The following is a 26,148-nucleotide window of genomic DNA, read 5'->3' as shown; positions in this document are numbered from 1 at the left end:
GTGATCGGTAGTCGATCGTCCTTCTCTGAATCCACACTGATTGGGATCGAGCATATTGGCGAGTTCAAGGAAGTGTATAAGTCTGCGATTAATCATTTTTTCGAAAAGCTTACAGAGACAATTTGTAAGAGCTATCGGTCGGTAACTTGCCGCCAAGGAAGGGTCTTTACCCTGCTTAAGAACAGGGACCACAATCGCTTCTTTCCATGTGGATGGGAGCTTTCTCGCAGCCCACATAGTGTTGAAGAGTGTGAGAAGTGTAAGTTGTGTGTCAGTATGTAAGTTCCTCATCATGTCATACATGACTCGGTCAGGTCCCGGTGCAGTGCTTTTGCATGTGTTCAATGCAGCTCTCAACTCGGCAATACTGAAGGGCTGGTTATACGGTTCATTCTCTCTGGATTTTCGTAAGATTGGCTTACGTTCTTCTATTTCTTTAAGTTTCAAAAAGGATTGGGAATAGTGAATTGAGCTCGACGCGTGCTCAAAGTGCTCCCCAAGTGAGTTTGCCTGAGCTTGCAGGGTATCGCCTTCTGTGTTTACCAAAGGCAGTGAACATGTTTGCCGCCCTCTTATTCTATTAACCCTGTCCCAGGCTTTGGCCGCATCAGTAAACGAGTTGATACGCGATAGAAACTTCTGCCAACTTTCTCGTCTGGCCTGTCGGCGGGTTCGCCTACCTTGGGATTCTACTTTTTTTAAAATTGCTAAGATTCTCCGCAGTGGGAGAAACGCGTAGCAACCCCCACGCCCTGTTCTGATTTTTACGAGCGATCCTACAATCGTCGTTCCACCACGGGACACGCCGTTTGCACGCCAAGCCATTTACTTCTGATATGCATTTAGATGCGACATCTAATATGAATGCTGTAAGAAACTGGACTGCAGCATCAATTCCTAACGAAGACAGGTCAGCCCATGAGATACTAGTAAGAGGTCAAAATTCCTCCCAATCAGCTGTCTCAATCTTCCACCTAGGAGCGTGTGGTGGATATTCGTTTTCTTTCGGTGATCTTAGCAGTATAGGGAAGTGGTCGCTGCCGTAAGGGTTGTCGGTAACTTCCCATTCAAGTTCAGGCAGTACAGACAAGGAGACTATGCTAAGATCTATGGAAGAATAGATTCTGTTTGCAAGAGAGTAATATTTGTGTTTCTTCTTATTCAACAGACACGCACCAGAAGAAAAAAGGAACTGTTCGACAAGACCTCCTCGCGCATCTATACGAGGGTCGCCCCACAGCTAGTTATGTGAATTGAAATCATCAAGAACAACATAGGGTTCTGGCAATTCATCTATAAAGGTCTGAAATTCATGTTTGCTTAGTTTATAATGTGGGGGAATATAAAGCGAGGAAATAGTGATAAGTTTGTTTAGCAGAATAACTCGAACCGCCACAGCCTCAAGGGCCATTCGTAGCTGTAAATGTTGACAGGCTACGCTTTTCTGAATTAAAATTGCAACACCGCCCGATGATGCGACAGCATCATCGCGATCTTTGCGAAAAGTAACATACTGTCGAAGAAAGTTTGTGCATTTTGATTTCAAGTGTGTTTCCTGTAAACACAGCACTTTTGGATTGTGTTTATGGATGAGTTCTTGCACATGATCAAGATTCCTAAGTAGACCTCTGACATTCCATTGAATGATTTGTGTATCCATATGTTAAATTAAATTGGTGCTGTGTTTACGGAAACGGAAGGGATGTCTTAGATTACAGAGCCCTTTCGAGGCCCTGTAATAGGGGTTTTGCTCTTTCTGAAGCGTTCGAGCGAACCTCGGCGCTCCTTAGGCGTTTGGTGCGCCTTGAGGACAGGTGTAGTGTCCATTGTCTCCTGTGAGACGCCGGACAAGCGCTCTTGCGAGCGAGATGTTTTCTGAGAGAGTCCTGCCCCGGAAGGCAAGACCCCTGCGCCCCCCAGCCCGGAGGTCGATGGGACTCCCTGAGGGATTTGGCTGCGCCGGCCGTTGCCAGCGCTGGAAGGGGCCTCGGAGGTTGGGGCAGCCTCGGCTGCACCCACCTTCAGGTTCGATGGCCCCGTCTGCTCGGTTGGCGGAGCAGCGCTAGCTGCAACCGCCGCGGGGGCAGATGGCGTAGCTGCCGACTCACTGATTGTAAGTCGGACAGCCGCCGGAGGCCGTTGTGACGCTGCCCCCTTACGCGCCACATCGGCAAAGGTTTTCTTGGGCAGGTACGATACCCTCCTGCGTGCCTCCTTGAAGCTTATATTTTCTTTTACTTTGATCATTACAATTTCTTTTTCTTTTTTCCAGGATGGGCACGACCGCGAGTACGCGGCGTGCTCCCCATCACAGTTTACACAGTGGAGAGCATTCTCACAAGCTTCAGATGTGTGTTCGTGAGCACTGCATTTAGCACATGTTTGGCAGCCTCGGAAGCTCTGCGAACTGTGGCCGAAGCGCTGGCATTTGAAACGTCGGAGCGGATTGGGCACGTACTGGGCATGGAGCTTGATGTACCCGGCGTCGATTGACTCGGGCAAGACACTTGAGCCAAAGGTAATTATTAGGTGCTTCGTCTGGATCTCTTTGCCATCCCTCCTCATCCTTATTGTTTTGACATTGATCACATTTTGCTCACTGAAGCCCTCGAGGAGTTCCGCCTCAGTCAGCTCAAGCAGATCACCATCCGATACAACACCACGGGTGGTGTTCATTGTACGGTGCGGCGTTACTGTTATGTGGGTCTCGCCAAATGACACTAGTTTCTGTAGATTCTCATATTGTTTCAGATCGCGGAGCCCCAAGAGGAGGTCACCGCTTCCCATTCTCGACACCTTGTAACCTGGACCAAAAACATCAGTCAAGGACTTTGAGACAAGGAATGGTGAAATGGTTCGAACTGCTTTGTTTGGCTTTCCAGAGTGAATAACATGGCACCGGGGAAAATTCTGGATTTGGTGTCCGAAAAACTGCAATACATCTTCGGTGCGCCCTCGTTTCGGAGGGCGATCAGGAAGTTTGGGGAAAGAAGGTTCCATGGAAATATATAAAAATTCGGCAACAGCGCCGACCGCCCACCACGGAGCCCAACGAGGGGACGCGGCAGAGCTTGTGTACAAGCCTGCACGACGCCAGCCGTACGCCATCACTATAACCCAATATGGTGTACCCAAGGTAGGATATCCACACAAGGTTAACCCTTGCCGCCGTGGAGAAAGGAAGCAAATGGAAGAGAGAAGAAGACAGGAAAGATATAAAGTGAGAGATAAAGACGAAGGTTTGAGAAGAGAGGGACAGGAAGAGGCGACTACCGATTTCCCTCGGGTGGGTCAGTCCGGGGGTGCCGTCTATGTGAAGCAGAGGCCGAAGAGGTGTGTTGCCTCCGCCGGGGGGCCTTAAAGGTCCAAACACCCAGCATCAGCTCAACCCCCAGGGTCCCCCTTTCCCCAGAAACGGCTAAGCCGCGCACGGCTACACGCGGGAGGGTCCGACCCTCATGTGCTCGGGTCCGTGGTGTCGCAACACACCAAACGCCTGCTCACGCAGACGCCCCTGCGGGGGCACTAGTGAATAGCATTAAAGATATTATGTCTCCTTGTCTGACCCCTTTCTTTAGAGCTAGCTTCCTGCTTTTGGGGAGAAGACGAAGTCGAAGATCGCGGACGTGCTCCACATGGGCTCCCGCTTTGAGGCCGTTTTTCGTTGGAATACCCTGCGCTGTGGACTTGCTTTTGGTGGGTTTGTCTACAGGAAGTTGCCCTGTTCCTTCGGACACCTAATTTCCGCTAGTCTGTCCCCTTTTTATGGGTTTTTCAACGCTTTTCCTACTCAACCACGGCGCGGCAAAGTTAGGCCTCATCATTAGGCCGAACCGCCGCCGACGGCACCGGGGCTGTCAGGTGCGCGTAGCCAGGGGGGGGGCTTTGCAGCCTCATAAGCCCCATTAAAGCAACCCACCCATAAGCCCCACCAAACCGTACACCGTAAGCCCCACCAAAGCAACCCCCGGCGCCGGAAATCATTCTGGATTTTGTCTAGAACATCTTTTTCACGCTCGAAAAGACATCTCACCGCTAACATTGCGAACTCGGGCTGGATTTCGCGGCAATGCCCATGCACCGGGAGTCACATAACGCAAGCAGCCCCATCCGACCACAGTTTCCAGGGCGTTTTGGTGGCGAACGGGCTCGCCGCGGAATAGCGCGGAGGCCGCGGAATCTACGGAGCGCATACATTTCAATTCCTAAACCTTATGGGCATAAAGTTCTTATCTTTTTATGCGAAACGGGCATTGATATTTCCGAAGTTGTGCTTCACAGATTCAATTTCGGAAGTTTGTGGGTTTAATATTGTTATAAACATTTGACGCCAAAGGTGCATTGACCTTTCTAAAGTCTTAGATCGGAAGATTATTTTTCATTGTTGAGTTAGCTTTAAACGTGATAGTCTAGTTTTCTGAAAAATTTCGGCACCCGAGCTAAAGCTTCCTCTTAAGGAGGAGGCCAAGCTGCAACGCGAGCCCCCCTCTCCCCCCGAACGTAATTTCTGGCTACGCCACTGGGGGCTGTGTCTTGTGGTTGTGGGCCTCTGTGAGGCTGAAGACAATGGAGTACTCCATTGAGGGAGAGACTATAACGCCCGAAGAGTTCGAGGCGGGAGAATGGGCCTGGGTTTTGCGGGCTCAAGATCGATTCAAGAAATCTGTATATGGGAACCATACCGAGAGTAGGCCTAGCGAGAAGCAGGCGGGAGCGACGGGCGCCAGACGCACGGAGCAGAACAAGTCAAGTGCGGGAAAGCGCCGATGTGGAAGAAACGGGAACCGTTTCTGAAGATGCCAGCCATGGACTTCAAGGTTGTGTCCCGACCCAAGAATTGGGACTTGAGTATGGTGACGTCGAGGGAACTAGGATATGCCTTGAGAGCGGCAGCGGAGCTGACGAATGCAACTACGGCGGAGGAAGACCTAGTGCGGGTCAACGAGACAAACAACACGATGACGGTGAGCACGCCGTGTATGCATCGCTGTTGGGCATATGCGAATGTAAAGACGCTCAAGGTGAGCGGTCATGACCTTGAGATTTCGGCGTACGTGGCGGCGCCGGAGAACTCTGTGCGCGGAGTCATTTACAACGCGTACAACGGATGCCCACTGGCAGAAGTTCGGGCGGGATTCTTGAAGAAAAATTCCTGCCAGGCTCTTTCCCCTTTTATACCACTGCCTAGTTCCTTACAGTAGTCTAGCAGCACTCAGAACGCGTCCACAAATTGGAAAATTGCACTAGAAATCACGTCATCACTTTGAAACACTACACAAAAGCAATATGTTAAAAATCCTGCCTCAAGAAGAAAAACATCAGTAACAAATAACTTTGAGGCTGATTCTTACGTTAGGGGCTTCGACTTAAGCCATCGGCGTTACCGTTGAGACTCCCCTTTTTGTAACGCACCTCAAAGGAATATTGTTGTAAAGCGAGGCTCCAGCGCAGGAGGCGGCCATTTTTGGGAGAGATGGTCTGCAGCCATTGGAGAGGGCAGTGATCCGTCTCAATGATAAACCTCGAGCCGGCTAGGTAGCATGACAATTTCTGAACGGCCCACACGATACACGCACACTCTTTCTCGGTGGCGCTGTACGCCTGCTCACGACTGGTCAGCTTACGACTAGCATACAGGACGGGGTGTTCTACTTCTCCATTTTCCCGTTGGCACAGTACAACGCCCATGCCTCGCTCACTAGCATCGCACTGAACAACGAACCCTTTTGTGTAGTCGGGCGATCGTAGCACAGGCTGGCTTGTTAGGGCGCTCTTTAGGGCGCTAAAAGCTCTTTCCTTTGTCTCGTCCCAGACGACTGTTTGGGGCTCTGTTTTTATTAGAGCATCCGTCAGGGGAGCCGCGATATCAGAGTACCTGGGGATGTACCTCTGATAGTAGCCGGCGACACCTAAGAACGACCGAATATCGGTCTTCGTGCGCGGTTGCGGGAAGTCTCGCACAGCGGCCACCTTTATTTCAGAGGGGCGGCGACGACCCCGTCCAATCACGTGACCGAGGTAGACAACCTCGGCCTGTGCTAACTGGCACTTGGGAGCCTTGACTGTCAAGCCCGCTTCGCGCAGGCGGGTTAGCACTGCCCGCAAGTGGGCCATATGCTCAGGCCAGGATGCGGAGAATATCGCTACGTCGTCTAGATACGGTAAAGCGAATTCTTGCTGTCCCCGCAACACTTTATCCATGAGGCTTGAAAAGCAGTATGGCGCGTTCTTCAAACCAAAACTCAACACTTTAGGACGGAATGTTCCCATTGGTGAAATGAACGCCGCATACCTACTAGCCTCTTCTGTAAGTGGAACCTGCCAATAACCCCTGACAAGATCTAGGGTGGAAATAAACTGAGCGCTACTCACTCTCTCAAGGCGCTCCTCGATGTTAGGGATCGGATAAATTTGATCCTTAGTGATGGAATTAAGCCTGCGCTAGTCGACGCAAGGACGAGGTTCCTTGCCCGGTACCTCAACTAAAATCAAAGGGGAGGTATAATCACTCTCACCCGCCTCAATAACACCGAGCTGTAGCATTTTCTTTACCTCAGCCTCCATAATATCGCTCTGGCGGGGTGACACCCGGTACGCCTTGGATCGTACTGGCTCTGGGGAGGTAAGTTCTATGTCATGAGTAAGGACAGAAGTCCTACCAGGCCTCTCAGAGAACAGACCTTGAAACTCTTGTAAGAGCTGGTGTAGTTCGGTTTTCTGCTCAGGCGACAGCGATGCTTTACTGATTAAGTCACTAATGACTTGATCGGTGTCTTTCCTGTTCGTCACTGAGCCTAGTCCCGGAAGCTCGACCGGAAGCTCTTCGGGAACGTTTACCATCATGCACACCACTGCTTCCCGTTGTTTATAGGGTTTGAGCAGATTACAGTGGTAAACTTGCTGTGCTTTCCGCTTTCCTGGCAGACTCACCACGTAGTTAACGTCCGACAGTTTTTGAACAATCCGTGCTGGGCCCTCCCACTGCACGTCGAGTTTGTTCTTTAGCGATGTCCGGAATATCATGACCTCATCGCCCACCTCAAAACGACGGGCCCTGGCTGTCCGATCATAATAAACCTTGGCCCTCTGCTGGGCCTTTGCCATTGCTTCACCTGACAACTCCTCTGCCCTTCTTAAGCGTTCGAGGAGCCGAAGCACGTACTCCACCACGACTGGGTCGTCGCCCCTGCCTTCCCACGATTCTCGAAGCATGCGAAGCGGAGACCGCAGCGAGCGACCGTACACCAGCTCAGCTGGCGAAAACCCCGTAGCCGCATGCGGCGCGGTCCTTAATGCAAACATCACCCCAGGCAGACACAGCTCCCAGTCAGTTTGATGTTCAAAACACAATGCTCTCAACACGCGCTTCATGACGGAGTGGAGCTTCTCAACGGAATTCGACTGGGGGTGGTGCACTGAGCTGTGTAACAGCTTTACCCCTCACCTTTCGAGAAAGGCTGTCGTCAAAGCGCTAGTAAACACTGTGCCCTGATCTGATTGGATTTCCGCAGGAAAACCAACTCGCGCAAATATGGACAGTAGTACATTGACTATCTCAACCGAGCTGAGTTCTTTAAGCGGCACTGCTTCAGGGAACTTTGTCGCTGGGCAGATCACAGTAAAAATGTGTCTGTACCCCGTGGCTGTTACCGGCAGAGGTCCCACTGTATCAATAACGAGCCGTCTAAAAGGCTCCGTAATGATAGGTACCAACTTCAACGGTGCCCTCGATTTGTCCCCTGGTTTGCCCACCCGCTGACAGGTGTCACATGTCCTCACAAAGTGGTCTGCGTCCCGAAAACACCCTGGCCAATAGTACTCTTGCAAGAGACGGTCCTTAGTTTTCTTAACTCCTAGGTGTCCGGACCACGAACCCCCATGCGACAAGCGCAACAGATCCTGACGGTAGCACTAAGGCACGATCAGCTGATCGAACTCCACTCCCCTGCGGTCTAGATACTTCCGGTACAGGACCCCACCTCTTTCCACAAAGCGAGCATTTTTCTTGGCGATACCTTCCTTGACAATGCAGCGTATGTTTTCTAGGCTGCCATCCTTCTTTTGCTCGGCTATCAAAGCCGACCGGCTGACTTTTAGCAACCTATTAAGTCCGTCTGACGTAGGCGCGATGAGCAAATCTGCAGATAGCTCTTCTAACTTTCCCGTGTCGGGCATTTCCTCTCCAGTATCTGGTGCCTTCAACGCTACAGGCTCAATTTTATTCAGTTCGGGCGTGCTCTGAATATCAACTTGCTGCGCCTCTGACCCTTTCTCATTATTCGACAACGTCGGCCCCGCAACTAACGCCTTTGCAGCGAGCTCCCGAACCTTCGATCTGGTTAAGGCCTGAACGATAGCCTCACCAAACAAAAGCCCCTTCTCGCGCAGGAGGTGATCGGACCTGTTCGAAAATAGGTACGGGTACTGGGGTGGCAGCATAGATGACACTGCGGCCTCCGTCTCAAGCGCTCCGAAAGGTCCTTCAATAAGCACTTTTGCTACGGGCAGACACACGCTATGAGCTTCCACGGCTTGCTTGATCCATGCGCACTCGCCCGTGAACATATCGGGTTCTACGTAAGAGGGGTGAACTACATCCATCGTAGCTGCGGAATCGCGAAGCACTCGGCACTCTTTCCCGTTCACGAGGAGGTCTCGCATGTAAGGCTCGAGAAGCTTCATGTTCTTGTCAGTGCTGCATAATGACAAAAAGACGACTTTTGTTTTTGTTTGTGGACACTGCGCCGAAAAGTGACCCGGCTTCTGGCACGTATAACAAACGCGCGCTTGCCTCGTCTCGAACCGCTTTCTGCGTTCGGCTTCGGCTGCCGCCGTCTCCTTACGTTCGGTCGGACTGCTTTGACTCGCATCCGCACTACGTGTGTCCCCCTGCCTCCTCTCTCTTCAAGCGAGCGACTACGTCGGCCGCCTCGCCGGGTAACAAAGTGAGCAAGCGCTGTGGCCACGTTTCCCGAGAGAACCCCTGCTTCTCGCACGTTCGCTCAAAGTTCACCAGGAACAAACCAATGTCCTCTCCAAGCTTAAACGGCCGCATCAGGTCAGTCATTTTGAACGATACTCGTTCTCCTGCACCGTGTGCCTCACTTCCATTACGAGCGCGTTCCAACTCTACCTCGAGACGCTTCATTTCCAAAGCGTGTTGACGGTCGCGCTCTTCATTTTCTTTCTCTTTTTGTTCTTTTCGTTCGCGCTCATCTTTCTCTTTCTGTTCTCTAAGTTCGCGCTCCTGTCTTTTTGCCCGCTCCTCAATGGTCTCAAGGCATTCCGACAGCTCGTCATGCTCAGCTTCTAACTCAAGAATAGCCCTTAGCAGTTCCGGTTTTCTGAGTTTGTCTGAGACATCCAGACCCAACTCTCTTGCAAGCTCCAGCAATATCGGTTTGCGCAACGACTTGAAATCCATGGCTGCTCTGAATGCTGCTTTCTCTACTGCGTACTATTGTCTGGCCGCAAACTAACCCGGCAGCAACGACAACCACAATTACCAGCTCTGTTTGTGACACTAACAAAAGCCTGGCAAAACTCAGAAGAAAGTCCCGCACTCACCAAACCTCGCAGCCAAGAATTCAGCGCAGTCGTTCCGCTGCAGGCAACCAGTCATCACACAGGGCTCGTTGCACTGCTCCCGGATGGTCGTTGTGCTGCTCAGCATACAGTCAACTGCATATCTTCGCTGCTGGCCTCCGTTGTCGCGATCTCACCGCTGGCAAACAGTTGTTGGAATCTCAGTGCTGACGCCCGATGTTGCAAATGGGTCGCAAGCCCCAAGGGTAGCGTTGGCCTGGCGGCCTGGGGCACAACTGGAAGCATCCGAAGGTCCCGGCAAAGCATGAGTAGACTGGTAACAGAACAACTTGTTTATTCTAGCATCGCAAAAGAGCGGCCGGTCAGGTCAACCGAAGTGGAGAGACGGGAGAGCTCGTTACTTAACAGCAGAAATCGGAGCCTCTCTCGGCGTCCGGGGGCAGCTGCTTTTATAGTCTCGGAGTCGAGGGCAAGAGGGAACGCCTCGATAGAGGCGCACGTGACTGGGCACGGACAGGCGGAGAGACATGTTGAGACGAGTGTAGTGACGCATCCGCCGAGGCGGCGCCTGTCAGACCTCCTCGCTTCACACTTGGGGAGCTCTTCTCCCCGGCTGCCGCACTTTGACAAGCGTGGGCACGAACATGCACACACACACACACGCACACTTGAAGACACGTAGCACTGAAACATGCCTGGACGCGCTTGGCGGGGAGGCGTATCGGCGGCGCTGAACGGGCCAGAATGTCCGCCGCTTTGAACGAAGCCCCGGCGTCCGTTGCATCCGCGCCGGCTATACCGCGTGTCGTAGGCGAAACGTAACAGGCTACATCCGAGCCACTCCAAAGGGAAATAGGCTTTGGCGGGTAGCTCAGGACCTGCAATGGACAATCTTGAACAACCCGCTAGATCATACGAGGATAGGTAACAGCGTTAGCATAGACACCTCTACAGACCTCACATTTGTTAAAGGTATAAGGGATGCAGAGTGGGTAAACACGGGACAGCCACTGGGCAGTGATCACTACATCCTTTCCATGGTATTTGTGCTGCTAAGCACAAAGACAGGGTGAAAGGAACTAGAGTGACGGATTTGGACAGATTTCGGAAAGTCAGGAAAGACACAGTGAGCGGGGAAATCGAGGACTTGGGAGCCTGGGTTGAGGCGCTCAAGAAGGACGTGAAGGGCACCACAGAAGAGGTTGTTACACAGAAGACTGTTACACATGTGGGAAGCGCATGCGAGTCTCCTTCGGAGGTGGAAGAAACAAAAACATAATGGGGTCCTCCGTAGGAAGGTGGCCAAGCTAGAACGAGAAATCTAAACCTATACGTTGGACTTGCAGTGCAAGCAATGGGGACAGATTTGTGACAGGATGAATGGGCAATTCGGATGCAAAAAAAAACATGGCGGTTGCTGAGGCACCTTTTAGATCTGGCGGCAACGAAATGGGCGTAGAAGGGTCAAATGGCTAAGTTAGTTTATCAGTATCAAGGCACGACTGGGGAGTTCATGCAAGAACTCCGAAGTCGTTACATAAACGGCTAGGCGGGCGGTTGCTTGCACGATTACTCGGGAGAGGAAAACCTGGAATTAGATGCGGACTTTAAGGTGGCGGAGGTGGAGTTTGCAATGGAGCAAATTGATGGAGCATGTGGTCCTCAACAGGCTTCAGGGTTATGTGGAGGACAAGTTGATACCTAAAACGATGATTGGTTTCAGGGCTAATTTATCAACGCAGGACGTCATGATACAGCTCAAAAAGGATGTGGTTGATCCTGGGTACGGCACGGGCACCAAGGCTATCGTGGGGCTCGATCTCACAAAGGCCTTTGACAATGTTACCCATGAGGCAATATTAAGGAACCTATCGGACATAGGACCGGGGGGTAGAACCTTCCGATACATCAGATCATTTCTGGAGGATATGACTGCGGAGATTGTAGTCGGAGAATTTAAATCGGATCCTTTCCCGTTGGGGGGCAGGGGGACACCAAAAGGGTCGGTTTTATCGCCGTTCTTGTTTAATCTCACTTTGATCACGATACCGCCCAGGCTGGCAAGGATATAGGGACTTAAACATACATTTTATGCGGATGACATTACTCTATAGGTAACACGGGGAAGCGACGCATAATTGGAGAAAACACTAGAACAGGCAGTGGATATTGTGGAGGAGCTAGCGGGGGAGGCCGGACTCTCGTGCTCTCACCCCAAGTCCGAGCTTTTTGTGTTTAGGGATAAACCTAGAGGGATACATGCGAGGCACTATGTGCCGCCACCACCGCTGAAGGTGAAAGTGGGAGGTGCACCGGTCGCTGAGGTCCAAACGATCAGGATCCTGGGTCTGTACTTTCAGATTAACAGGAACAATAGGGAGGCCTTGGAAAGGCTTCAAAATATGGTCAATGCTACCGTGAGACTTATCAAGAGAATCGCCAATCGTAAGCAAGGGGTCAAGGAAGAGGACTTTTGTAAGCTGGTACAGGCGTTTGTGCTCAGTAGAATAGTGTATGCCACGCCTTATATGAAGATGGACGCGACGGAGAAATGCAAGGTGGAGGCTATGATTAGGCAGGCGTATAAGGTGGCCCTTGGGTTGCCTAACAACGTCTACCGAAATTCTGCTGGGATTAGGGGTGCACAACACCCTGGAAGAACTGCGGCAGGCACACTTGGTGATGCAACGCAGTAGACTTTCCAAGACGAGAGTAGGGAGGGATATATTGGAGAGGATCGGCATTGGAGTTGATCCTCCAGCCGGGGACATGAAAATTCAGGTGAAGCGAGAAATGCACGAGGGCTTGTACACAAAACCTTTGCCTAAAAATATGCATCCGATACATCACGAGAACCGCAGGAAGGCAAGAGCCGGAGCTTTACATGCTAAGTATGGGAAGTACAACTGGGCAGTCTACGTAGATGTCGCCGAGTATAAGAACAAGGACGCATTTGCAGTTCGGTGGTGGACAGGCGGGGACGCTTAGTCACCTCTAGATCAGTCAAAATCTGCTCCTCAGAAACTGCAGAAGAGGCGGCTATAGCGCAAGCTACAGGTAATACTAAAGCTGACTTGATTTTCAGCGACTCTAAAACAGCCATCCGAAATTTGGCGAGGGTCATAATCTCTGTCACAGCGGCAGGATTACTAAATCGGGCCACGGGGCGAGGGACTACGGAGGTGGAAATTGTCTGGGTACCGGCACACGCTGGGAACCCTGGGAACGAGGCGGCTTACATGAACGCTCGAGGTTTCGTCAGCCGAGCAGGTGAGCCGGACGTTCCGGGGAGGTCCACGAGAGATGGCTGGTGTCCTTTCACGACATTACTAACCATTACAAACTTGAGCGGAGAATTTACCCGCCCCCAGACAAGCAATTGGTGAAGGCGCAGGAAAGCGTTTGGCGAAGATTGCAGACGAGATCTTTCTATAACCCATACATGTTAAACAAAATCTACCAGGACGTTCAGCCGGAATGCAAATGGTGCCGGAACTGGCCACCGATGATAACATATTATGGAGCTCTAGCATTGAGCCGCCACCGGCGGATATTATGCGTGATCCTTCTCTCGAGCAGTGGGAGGCCGTGTTGGCCAGCTAAGACCCGGTCGTCCAGACCAGGGCCGTGGAGTGGGCCACCCAGGTCGCCGTCAGCCATGAGCTGATGGCCCTCTAGCACGGAATCGTCCGCACATGCGTTCTGACGAAAATAAAGTTTTTCCGTCCCTCCATCTATCCATCCTGCATTTCTTGTGGAGAATCAAGGTAGCTGTGGAATCTTTGTAGATATTTAAGTAAGCGTCCTGTACTCCTTGATTACATAATACCTCTATGACTGCGGGTATCTCAACTGAACCAAATGCCTTTTCGTAATCTACGAAAGTCATATAGAGAGGATGACTGTATTCTGCGGATTTCTCGATTACGTGATTGATGAAATCAATGCGATACATTGTAGAGTATCCATTTCTGAAGCCAGCCTATTACCATGGTTGTATGAAGTCCAGCGTTGCCTTTACTCTATTGTAAATTATCTTGGTGAACATATTACATAATTTTGGGAGTAAGCTAATGGGCCTATAATTTTTCCATATTTTAACGTCTCCCTTTTCGTAGATTAGTATAATGTTTACATCCTTCCATTTCTCTGGGACCCTTGAAGTTGATAGACAGTTCTTATAAAGGGCTGCAAGCTTTTCAAGCATGGTATTTCCTCCATCTCTGATTGAATCGATTGTTGTTCCACCTAGTCCTGCCACTTTTCCCCAGTTTAATGTCTTGCAAGGCCCTTCTAACTTAATCACTAGTTATAGAAGGAGTCGCTAGCTGTAACCTGTTCATTACTACTAAGAATGGAGGTATCGTGACTGCTCTGGGTACTGTACAAGTCAGTACATAATTGTACCGCTGCTTTTACTATATCTTCGAGATCGCTCATGATATTACTCTGCTTATCTTTCAGTGCATACATCTTGGCCTGTGCTATGCGAAGTTTCCTTGTGACTAATTTCGTGCTGCGTCCACTTTTTACAGCTTCCTCAGTCTTTCTTACGTTATAGTTTTGAATATCCCTTACTTTCGCCTTGTTGATCATTTTTGACAATTCCGCGAAATATATATTATCTCTTGAGTTGTACGCTTTGATTCTTTGTCGTTTCTTTATTAGGTCATTTTTTATTTAGGAAAGCTTGCTCACTGGTGGTCTTGGTGCCTTGCCTCCCACTCAATTGCTGCTTCTGAAGCCAGCCTACTTACGGTATCTTTTTTACCTCTATGTCATCTTCATCTCTCTGTTCTAAAGCTGCATATTTGTTTGCAACTACTAGCCTGAATTTGCCTGCTTTACCTTTACTGCACCCAGACTGGCCTGTTTCTTCCTGTGCAATTGTGCTCTTTCAATCTTCAAATCGAGATGAATCCTAGACCTCACTAGCATATGACCACCGCACTTAAGGTTACCCTAACACTTCTACATCCTGCACTATGCTGGGATCGGCACAAAGCATGAAATCTATTTCATTTCTTGTTTCACCATTATGGCTTTTCGAGGTGTTCTTTCTGTTGCTAAGCTTCCCAAAGAAGTGGTTCGTTATTCCCAGCTTATTCCTTTCCGCGAACTCTACCAGCATCTCTCCTCTAGCGTTTCTAGAATTCACGCCGTAGTTACCAATTGCTTCTTCATCAGCCTGCTTTTTCCCCAGTTTCGCACTGAAGTCGCCCATTACTACAGTATACTGAGTTTGCACTTCTCTCATCGCTCATTGTACATCTTCATAAAACTTATCTATTTCATCATCATCATGACTTACTCATTCGATCAACCAATGGTCCTCAGTCTCCAGCAGCTGCGGAGCACCTGACCAAAGCGGCGGTCAGACCTGTAACGTAGCAGAGGGTGCTAAGAATTTCCGGACCCGGACAGCCCGCCAGTGGAAACTGACCCTGGCAGCCTTGAACAGCCTAAGTCTCTTAGTGATACTAACTTAGGAAGACTCTTTGAGGAAGTATCAGCCTTGTTTAGGATATCACGGCCTTAATCGGGTTCGAAGAACTGGTGAGGCTCATACAATGCCACGTCCTCATCTATAGAGGACTTCCAGATAAGAGGCTATACATGGTAGGATTCCTAATCCATAAGGACATAGCGGGCAACATTGATGCATTCTGCAGCATTAATGAGACGGTAGCAGTAGTCGTAATAAAACTTAATAAGAGGTACAGAATATATGTAGTACAAGCGAACGCCGGTGCCAGGTATTTAAGTAATGGCGAGAGCCCTCCATGTTGCTGATTGCTCAGTACACTGAAGAATGAACGATTTGAATAATTAGTAGGCATTGTTTTCTCGCATTGTACGGGAACTGATAATGTCGCTCATTAAAATAGCAGAGGATTTACTTATCTCCGTACAGGCGCTGTCGACTGAGAAACATGTATATCCGAGTTTGTAAATTATGGGGTTTTACGTGCCAAAACCACTTTCTGATTATGAGGCACGCCATAGTGGAGGACTCCGGAAATTTCGACCACCTGGGGTTTTTTAACGTGCGCCTAAATCTAAGTACACGGGCGTTTGCGCATTTCGCCCCCATCGTATGTCTCAGTTAAGCACCGCACACGTGAATGCGTTTTACGCTCAGCGCAAACCGTCAGTCAGTACGTTGTCCATAATATTGTTGGTATAGCAATCTACTAGATAAGCGTACGCTTAAAAACTGTCACAGACTGTTTTAGCGTTCACGGGTTTAACTTAGATAGTGCATTTAAGAAAAAGATCAAATTCTGCACCGGATGTAGTGCTTCTCAGTAAAAATTATAGAGTAAAAAGTAAGGGTTATGAACTTGCGCCAACATCTTTAAGAATATTATACGACCGTCTATTTAACTAATGACGAATGGTAAAACACGCTGACTGTCTACTTCGGTGCAGAGACGCACGCAAGTGTCGATGTTATGTTACTACAGTTAAACCTCTGGAACCTTCTGGTGTTGATTCGCTCAAAGGAAATGCAAGTGCGTCATTTGGTGTTAAGATTGTTTTCAATCGTACTACAGTAATTATTCGCAGTCTGTCGTATTTAGTTTATTTAGTTTTCGAACTGTTAAAATGGTTAATGCCCCTGAAGATAAAAACAGATTGGTATTTTGTATCACTACGGACCAGTATTTACGATGACGAAGAGGCCAGACGATGAGGCTAGCGCGTACTGCAGAATTTGACCTTTTTCTTAAATGCACTAAGTTAAACCCGCGAACGCTAAAACAGTCTGTGACAGTTTTTAAGCGTACGCTTATCTAGCAGATTGCTATACCAACAATATTATGGACAACGTACTTACTGACGGTTTGCGCTGAGCGTAAAACGCATTCACGTGTGCGGCGCTTAACTGAGACACACGATGGGGGCGAAATGCGCAAACGCCCGTGTACTTAGCGCGTACTGTTGCCTCTTGGCGAAGTGCGGCGTATTTGTTTGAAAAAATATCTGTATGTAGCTTCCCGTCTGCGTCTTCCCACATAACATATTCCGTGGAGATGGACGTTCCCTGTGCCTCGTCACGGAGCTTCGCAGTGGGCGGTATGTGGAGCATTCCATCATGGTCCCCACACTCTTAGTGAGCACTGGTTTAAAACAACGCATATAGCGATGATAGCAGATCGCATTTTGACGCTTATATATGGCTCACTCCAAGCGGCCTACTGCGCATGCCGCTTATTTTATGCGGCGCTTGCTTATGCGGCCCGCATTTAAACGGCCCCATTCGTTGCAGAAAAGGGCCGCCTGAAAATGTCACTCACAACGCGAAATCTTTATGCGGTATTGCAGATCAAACCTGTCCGGCTTGCTAAGCGGCTTAAATATTATGCGGCGCAAGATTATGCTGCCAAAAGGGCATTTTTCAGGAAAAAAATCACTTTTTTGAGGGCAGGTGCCGCCCAGATTTGTTTTGCACGAGGTTTCATGCATATTTCCCATACATATAGCTTAGCACCACATTATAGGAAATTCGTAACACTCATCACACAAGCGTCGAAACACACATTGCACGAACATCGACACATTGAAAATCGATCACGGGTATACTGCGTGACCAACGAACACTGTAGCCACTGCACCAGATCACTATACGCTGGCAGGGAGGATTCGCATAGCAATTTGTTCATACATTGGTGCTTCTGAGGATGCCGTTTTATGTCGATTGGCTACCGTCGGCGATCGTGCGTGGTATACAAAATAGTTACGTGTTCGCGTAACTGTTACCGATGCTTATGTGGTTGGTGATAGCAAAGATGTATTTAAATAAGTAGCAGTATAGAACTACCGCTTTAAACAGCTGTCATGTGCGGCGGAAAGGCTAAAAGGGGGACAATTACTGAGCATGGGAGCTGCGGAAAAACAGAAACTGCTTCGCCAGGCGAATGTTGTTTAATGTTTTGTCTTTCTTCGCTATGCTGCGGATCGTACGCAGCAGTCACTTTTTAACCGGGAACTTGCTTTGAGAAACTTTCAACATAGTTCACAAGGTTCAGTCAAATATGATCCACCGCCAACATGCACACCTACAAATACAGGTAACTGCACTAGCTTCAGAGTTGTGCTCCCTCGACGGCATAAGGGCAATACGGCTGCACTATTCTGAGACGTCGAATAAGCGGGCGGGGTTTCGTCGGCACATCTATAAAAAAATATGTTCGTAGAATCGACGAAGATTTGTATTCGCTTCCGCGGGCCGCAACACGGGCGCCCCGTCCGTAAGACTGACAGATATAGCTTTTGTGAGTACGAGAAAAATGTTCTCGAACCATGCCTCTTATGCGGCTCCGTTATAGTTATTGATTCAGTGTTTATTTTGACGCAGCAGGGCACGTCACTATCTCTGTTCGTGAGCCTACCACAATTGTATTGCAAATATCGGAAGCTTCACTGCTTGGCACGCGCTAGCTTGTTTTCACCTGCTGGGCCGCGTATTTACAATTGCTAGTAGGTGCAGCGGGGCGTGGACCTTGCGGCATGCGACGGACGTTTGCGCGCATGCGCGAGTAAGAGCGGGTGCGAGAAAGGAAATGTGGGGACTTCTGCTCCTTGAATATACGACTATGCCTAGGCACTACGGAGGAGTTTCTTAGCGCGTGTTGTATGCGTTTGTCCCTAGGCGTTCCGGCAGAAGTTGCGGTGCGCAGTAGTACTAAACTCAGCATCCCATGTTGGCGGCTGGACGTAATTATATTTATTGAATCGTGTATTTTACTAGTTAAAACAACGTGTCATTATTTCGCATTATTGGCGGCGCCTCCAGGACACCAAAGTGGCAACGAGGACATCAAAGCTAGAACCCGTACTGGTCCGTGGGTCGGGGCTCGCCGAGGCCTGCGCGTGTCAGAGGAGCATGCGAGCACCCCCTGGCAAGCTCCGGCCTCCGCGGCCCCAACCCAGGGGCCGCCCTGCTTCCAGCTTTGATCCCCCGCTACCGCTTGGGTGCCCTGGAGATCCTGCGCCGCCTGCTTTAATATAACCTCAGGTGCTCTCCTGAGGCCTCCGTTTGCCGATTACATGTGCCCTCATGGAGCAGTGCTTGTAAAAAAAATTCGATCTATTGTCGCGACTGAAAAAGCGAACCGCGACTTATACAACACCAGTCAGAACCTTGCCACTTCAGACACAGCGATCACCAAATGAGGCGTCCGTGCCCACTGCCTCACTGCGTGCGCAACCAGCGGCGGAGCGTAAACAAACTCGACCGCACTCCGTAATAGACGAGAAAACCATGGCCAGGCGGCGCTACTGAGTTTCCTGACATATCCTGACAGCGCCCCCAATGTGGAAACGTCATGCAGCGCGGTCGTGCCGTGGCGCAGTCTCCGCTTTGTTTACATTCGCCCGTGCGTTTCTTCGCTGCTCGTGCTCACGGCGCTCCGTTTTCCACGGCGGCAGATCGTCTGCTTGTGCAACAGCGATGCAAATATTGAAATGCGGTTTCAAGAAGGTTGCCGACGCCGACAGATTGTTTCGTGACGGCAACCTCACGAAAGGGGAGCGTCTGCTTCCGCACGTGTACGGCGTTGAACAAATCGTGGACGGTTATGTAACAGTGAAAGAAAGCTAAGTGCATGTCACAGCTGTCCGACAAGATCGCGTACGACGTCGAGTTAGAGGTATGCACCAAGTTCAGAAGTTTAGCTACTTTTATTTCTATATGATGCAGACACAAAGCGGTCAGGCATACTTGCAGAGATGTGCAGGGACGGTGGCGATTGCCGAAGGCGCGTTTATAGTCCGACGTGTTCGGCGCGCGGGCAAGCGTCCCTCGCGGTCGGTTACGTTACGCCGGTTACGCAACGCCAAACAAATGCGATCCCCTCTATTGGCGGCGAGGAGTTTCGGAGTCGCCATCTATCGGAAGCGCCTCGCTGGCGTAGTATGAGGGATCACGTGGCGCGCTCCTCATAGGTTTTGCTGTCAGCGCTCACTGAAAACACCAAGCGCGAGCTCTCCCGGACATTTCTGTAAGTACTTTCGAAACGAGAGAAGCTTTTTACTGTCTAAATAATAATCTTGGGCAAACTGAAAGCACACAATCGTTTACAGACGCTATCTCTTTACCGAATACGTACAGTGAATGCCACTGCGCGCGGTCGCCGCGATGGAGTCTCCCGAACCGGCTTCTTGCGTGAAAGGTAGGTAAACGCTGAGAGCAAAATATGTGAAATATGTTCTTATAGTGTTTGTATAACTAAATGGAGTGTAATAGAACGAAGCTTCAATGCAGCGATCGCGCAGATTCGCAGCGACCGACTGCGCGTCTGCATGCTTGTCCGCGCACTGTTTCGCGTTCTCCGCGCGCGCGTTTTCGCACCATGCCATGAGCTTTAGGCCGCAGAATATGAGCATTTGACAGTATACAAGCAACCGTTGTTGCGTGGGCGCTATCACAGCTGTTCAAAAATAATTTCATTGTAGAGACTTCGACGCCTACGGGGTCTGTGATGTGCCGTCGCGACGATTCAATTTTTCTTTTTCTTCTAAATTCTTTGACCTTTCAATACTATTTCTTTAGTTGCGTCGCACTCTATGTTTATCGGTGTTCTCAGCGTGCAATTTCCCGCTGCTCCTTTTTTGTAATCCAGCGCATTAATTCATAACACAAACATGACCATATGCCATGCTTTTTTTAAATGTGCTTCTTACCGCTGCCTTTCCACTCCACTGAACTTGCCAGTATCTATAGCATCGACAAGTTCATAGACCAAACCGTCACGACATTAGTCGGGCAGCGGACTCGGGCGAGCGTCTCAGTGCGCGTTTTCAGAACATCGCAGACCGGGCGCCGTAGCAGAAATGTTCCTCGCGTCTGTGCTTGCTGCATACCCGAGTTGCAGCCGATGACTGTTTGCCGGTTTTATGTTTCGCGAGCCAAGCTTCACGCAGCTTCTTGTCCTGCGGCTACGTGTGAATAAGGCTGACACCGGCCTCCGTTACGTGCGTCCGGCCCTGCGGCACCGAGCAGTAGCCTACCATGTTGCGCGCCTTCAAAGGCAGCCACTATCTATTTTAGTGCTTTCAAGCGTTGTAAAGGAGACACTCGAAGCGGGAAAATTTCGCCACTAAATGAGGACCGCAGCGTACGAGGGAATTTAAACTCGTTTTCAGCTCGCTTCGGCGCGCCCAAAGCAGCCGACGCGGCTGCTATGTCCACGTGATCCCTCCTAGCACGTCACGCCGACGGTGGCGCCAGCTTTTCCAGTGGTGGAGCTCGAGGCCAATACTTCAGCGTGGCGCGCTGTACGCGGCTCTCTTCGGAGCATGCGCAGAAAGATCGCGGACACGTGCGCCGTTCGCCGACCCGCGGGTCGTCTCCATTCTGTTCGCGCCTTTTTCTTCGCAGCCTCATCCGTTTCGCTCCATTCACGGCATCGCGGCTACTACGAACCATGGCTAGGATTTCATCTGGGCGACAGAAACTTTCTCTCGCGTTACCAGTACACCGCCTGCGGCGAAAGCGCAGGCGCTCGATGTATGTGCGAGAGATTTTCGCTGAGCGGAAAAGCACAGGCGAGTACCACGAGCTTGTGCAAGAACTACCGCAAAAGGACCCAGAGTACCATCTCAAGCACTTCAGGTAAATAGACTTCGCACAAAGGGTGCGTTTTATTCTTGGGTAGATTTCAGCTCGCTGTGAAGTGTGTGAGCAGATGTTTTTATTTCTACAAAAATGCACGCAGGAAAGTGAAATCTCGTATAATCCGTTGGAGGGCCGAATGCTTTCACACTCCGTGACGCTGTTTGGCCCAAATTTTTTTTTTAAATATAGCTTTACTGTATGTATGTAACCTGTCGTTGCTTTCAACATGCTTAGTGCATGCTTGAAAACCGTCATGTCCAACGATTTCCCGCACAGGATGACGGCCTCTTTTGATAAACTCCCGAGTCTTCTCCACGACCGCATCCTCCATGCGCCGAACCACAAGAACCCAATCAGCCCAGGAGAAAGGCTGGCAGTCACGCTGCGGTAAGTATTGTGACTTTTAGGTATGTTCCGTAGCCTATTTACCGAGATCCACTTGTTTTTATCTGTCACGGTGCTCTACCTAAGAGGTTACCGTCTGTTTTTCGCTGTGAATAGTATTTCCTATATTTCCCTATGAAAGTGAGCACATAACTTCCGGATAATGTTTAGAAAATTTTCATTCTTTCGATCGATGTAGTCTTTATGCAGCGCAATAGCAGGGAGAACGACTGTGTGTGTCGTTTAACCACTTCTCGCGCTGGTCTTTCCAAACGAACATTATCTTTCCACCTTCATGCCCTGCATTTCACTCAACGTTCCCGTGAAAAAACAGCACGTCACAAATGACTGAACGCTTGAACATAGCTGAAGACAGCTGCGGTGCCCCCCCCCCTCCCCTCCCCTCCAGCTGGACTCTACATTAACAGTCCTTTTTCAATTGAGTGGCACTTTACGTACGTATTACCCGAGTCTCAAGAATTCAGTTTCTGGAAACGAACAGCAGTGTTGCATTATAATTAAATTTTTCAGTTTGTACCTTTCGCAGGTTTCTGGCAACCGGCGGTTCTATGACATTGCTATGAGCTATCGCACGCATGTAAGCACGGTCTCCGGCATTCTGAAAGAGACCCTGCCTGCCATTTGGGACTGCCTTTCCTTAGTTGTGCTGCGAGAGCCGACCTCAGAAGAATGGGAGGTCATCAGAGAAGGGTTCGACAAGAAATGGGACCTTCCCAATGCTGTCGGGTGCATATATGGCAAGCACTTCGCAATTACGTGCCCTGACGAGAGTGGTTCGAAGTAGTATAATTACATGGGGTTTTATTCATTACTGATGCTGGCGGTTGCCGACGCAAAGTACCGCTTTATACTGGTAGATATTGGTGCCAAGGGCCGACTCTCTGAAGGCTCATTTTTTAGAAAAAGCCCGATCAGAAATAGCTTTGAAGATAACACGCTTGCTTTCAGTTTATAAAGTGTGACCATTGTGCATCGTCGGAGATGCAGCATTTCCCCTACGGCCTTATTTAATGCGCCCTTACCCCGGCAGACAACTGAATGCCACGAAAAGAGTGTTTAACCATAGGATCTAGCTCTAAAGGACACACCGTTGCGTTGAGAGCGCGTTTGGAATTTTGGTTTACCGGTGGCGCTGCTTCCTGGGAACTGTTAGTGCTGATGTGGAGTTGCTAACGGACATGGTGCCTACATGATTTTCTGCTGTTCGACAATGCCTATTGCCCTAATGATTATGCTGACAGGGTCAGTGGCGACAGAGTGCAAGCAGGCGACTGGAGGCAGAGCATAGCGTACATAAACCAGCAGAGTACCGGCAATGGCAGCCGCTCAGCTTCAGATGCCATGAGAATTCGAGACGCCATTGCAGAGTACTTCATGTCCCCAAGGGGTTCTTTGCCATGGCAACTGGGGGTAGTCAGGCGGTGCTAATGCACAGCATGAAGTTGTTGCCCCGCTGTCTGTAAACTGCGTTCTTTTCCATGCAAAGCCAGCAAAAATCACACATCAGCTCAAAATGTGAAACGTCATTTATCAATCTCATGATGGGTCAGTTCAGGAGTTAATACATGGTTAGCACCAGTGACATATCACACGCGTGTTGCGACGGTTCTTGTAACATTTGTGTTCCTGCTTCTTGTACGGGCATACCACATAAATTTGTGTGTGCTTGTTTCGTGCGCCGTGTTATTGAACTGTTTTCGTATGTAACGTTTAGTATGAACACATCAAGGTGTGTAGGATTATATTGCGGAAGGCATTTGACATGTAAATCAACATGTGCTCTGTGAGTGAACATATAGTGGAATTTCAGCAGTGGGCCTCTTTTCCTTCTTGTTTCCCATCCATAGAAGTCTCAAAGCATGCGATCACTTGTAGGCGTAGAAAGATGTGCTATTTGGTCTCGGTGATTCGAAAGCATTTTTCCAGCGCAAAAGTAGACAGGGTGTAAAGAAAGAAACACAAGCAGGACCAACACAGGACTCGGCTTTCTGCTGCGTGTGTCCCTTTCCTATGTCCTGTCTAATTCTGCGCTGAAAAAAATGCTTTCAAGTTACCAGGATATCACACACACCTTGCATTGCGAAGAAATGAAGCGGTGAAAGAGGCAGGAGACTACCAACTACATTGATATTTGCAGTACTTACAGTGAAACAGGTCAACAGTCAAACAACAAATATATCACATTTATACAGCTGACTAAAACAATAGCAACATGAACACAATGATATCAGGAAACTGCAATGCATGGCAGGAAATGCAAAAAAAATGAACTTCAATGTTCTTCAGGTTATCAAAAGAAACAAAGCGCAAGTAATATTTTTGCTGTTACCTACGCTTCAAAAGGTATACCTCATACTGGTCAAATTCTGCTAAGAGTTCCAGTATTTTAACCTTCAAGCGACAGGCAATTCTCGTTGGCATCCTGTCAAGGCTCATGGCAATAGACAGCCCGAAAGCCTCATTTTCTGTGGTGTCCCTGCCGAGCTGTGAAAGGAGCTGCTCCTTGAAGTAGTCACAACTTCTTCCTTTCTTTGACCATTTTGATGGTGGCTCGCTCACTGTGAAGTCTTCCTGACTAGCAGGTTGACCAGGACTAGCTGCTGCAGGCTCCAGGTCATCAACATTGACGTTGGGCGATGGTGCTGACGAATTGCCTTGCATTGCGTTAAAGATTTCTTTTGCTGTTGAGGCGCCGTCATCACCTCTGCAGGTAGTCCTGAAAAAACAAGTACGACTTCAGTTAGTTCAGTTTTCTCGTTTCCTTTTTTTTATTTTACTGCAATAGTATTGCCAATGTCTGTCGAGTGGAACAGCGTTACACAGAGATGAAGACGAAAGTAAGACAAACACATGAGATCTAACTACAACTGATGTGTGCGATTCAGTTTGAATTCAGGGCCCACGCAATTGTCTGGCCTTCGTTTTCGTGCCTGTGAGTAGCGCTGTTCCAATACGCAAAATGCTGAACGAACTGTTCCAATTGTCCACGTGAGTACCAGTTTCACAAAGCGAAAATGCTGGTGTTGTGAAACTTCGGTGAGTAAAGCCTCTACCTTCCAGAAGCAGGAGCCACCTTCCGGACCCATATCCTAGGCAGGCGACTGCCTACTGACCCTTTGACTGCCTACTAACCCTCGACCCACCCTCAGCGCTAACCGCAAAGCCGCAAGCCGAACAACCAAGCAACCAAAAGCCAATGCACGTCATGTTAGCCCAAAACAAAGTCTACGCGACTTCCAAGAATGCAGCTGAGCCGACCTCGTGAAACCAAACATGCAAAAACACATAACAGCAAAGCACAATCTGGAGCATGAGGATTCACAGAATTTTCGCAACAGTTGTCGGAACGCCCGGCAAGCTTATTGGATGGCATGTTTGGTACTACTCTATGTTTCGAAAGTTGGCAAAACGTTCATATGATTTTACTACGGATTCTGTCCCCTCATCTGAGAGCCGCATAAAAGCTGTGAAACGTTCCGAAAAGACGAGCAATTGCTGACAGACTTCTGCAGGGTCCTCTCCCGAAGCCATGCTGTTAAACGCGATACAGCGCAGCAGTTCATAGGCAGTTACATGAAACAAAAGAAAAAGCACGAAACGGATGCTAAATCCTCCAGCACGGACGGCGAAAGTCACGGTACAAAATCATAAATTAACGAAGGAGGCTAAGTGCACAACCTGCACCTACTTCAAGCATGAACCAACTAGCCCAAGCAAGAGTTTTACTTGAACTGTACGTGAACGCAGCACCCAATTCATGCCGTACAACGAACACGTTTCATGCGCGTACCTCCACGTATCTCGAGCAGCGAAAGAAACATTCCAAAACAGAGAAAACAACTCACTTTCTGGGACGGCCACAATTCTTGTAAAAGCTCATTGCATCGGCAAACTCCCACGACTGCCTCGCTCGTAGGCGCTGCCGCTCCACGTTGCGAGCTCGATTGCTTTAAGTTCACGGGTAAAGCGATCTCGGAGCTCCTTACACAACATGTGGCATTCTTCAACTACAAACGGAAAGCAAGGACAAAAACTATCGATCAAATATTACGGTGCATGCAGCAAGCGGCATGCTTCGGCTGAGAAACGTGCAAATGAAGCCGAACACAGCTTACCTGTAGAGAGACCGCTGCTCTGCGGTATCTGTTCCCACGCTTTCTCTTTGCGCTGTTGGTCCCTAGAATCGAGTTACTTAGGGTCGTACACACAGGGGTGTTGTTTTAGGCTTCGACAAACCTTTCCACCAGGCAATCTGACGCAAGTTCAACGTTTGAGCCGCTGGCGCCACTCGTTGTTCGCTCAGGCATCCGCCCTTTTCCTCCGCGCTATGCATTGTGGGTCGACGCAGTCGGCGGCGCCGGCGCGCGAATGGAGCAGAGCCAAATCTGCGCCGCGCCCGTCGGGGCGCGCTGGCAGCCGTCGGTTACGTCGGCGCTGCCGCACGTCGGACTATAGAAGTTGTTTTCGCCAACGTAACACAGCGCGCGCGTTACGTCGGACTTTATTTACGCCTTAATTTTGTGCTTCCACCTATTGCTGCTAAATTTCTTGGAGCATTAGTAAATTACACGTTT

General features: G+C 49.5%; 1 pseudogene; it reads left to right on the top strand.

The window, feature by feature from the left end:
* Positions 1-4,766: 4,766 nt before the first annotated feature.
* On the top strand, positions 4,767-22,529 carry LOC126530409 (uncharacterized; annotated as a pseudogene).
* The last annotated feature ends 3,619 nt before the right edge of the window (positions 22,530-26,148 follow it).

The sequence above is a fragment of the Dermacentor andersoni genome, chromosome 4 (genome assembly GCF_023375885.2).
Source record: "Dermacentor andersoni chromosome 4, qqDerAnde1_hic_scaffold, whole genome shotgun sequence".
Lineage (NCBI taxonomy): Eukaryota > Metazoa > Arthropoda > Arachnida > Ixodida > Ixodidae > Dermacentor > Dermacentor andersoni.
Note: the sequence above shows the minus strand (reverse complement) of the source record. Positions and strands in the feature narration are given on the sequence as shown.